Source organism: Trypanosoma theileri, assembly GCF_002087225.1.
Source record: "Trypanosoma theileri isolate Edinburgh chromosome Unknown TM35_Tth_9_V1, whole genome shotgun sequence".
Classification (NCBI taxonomy): Eukaryota; Euglenozoa; class Kinetoplastea; order Trypanosomatida; family Trypanosomatidae; genus Trypanosoma; species Trypanosoma theileri.
In genome coordinates, this window is record NW_021639851.1 from 437401 (window position 1) to 437770 (window position 370).

Sequence of the window (370 nt, forward strand, 5' to 3'; positions counted from 1 at the left end):
CACCCACTGTCGTGCAGGGTTGGAGTTTGGTTGCGCTTTGTTTGCGAGTCATGCCTACTATGAAGAAGAACTATGTGCGCATGGGGGCACCAACCTACCATGCCGTTCACAAATTACAAGCGCGTATAAACGTCTGCCTCCGTAGAGGTTGGTTTTAGTGGAAATAGGGAAAGAAAACAAAAAAAAAAGAGCGAATGAAACCCAAAGAACGAAACCCATTGATTAAAAAAAACTCCTCAGGATCCCTTTTTTTTTTCTACGACACTGGTATTAGTCCTCGTCCCGTGCAGAGAACGCCTGATTCCCTGTTTGGGAAACAACATCTCGCATTGCTTTATCAGATAATACATTTTCACTTCCGCTTGGCAAT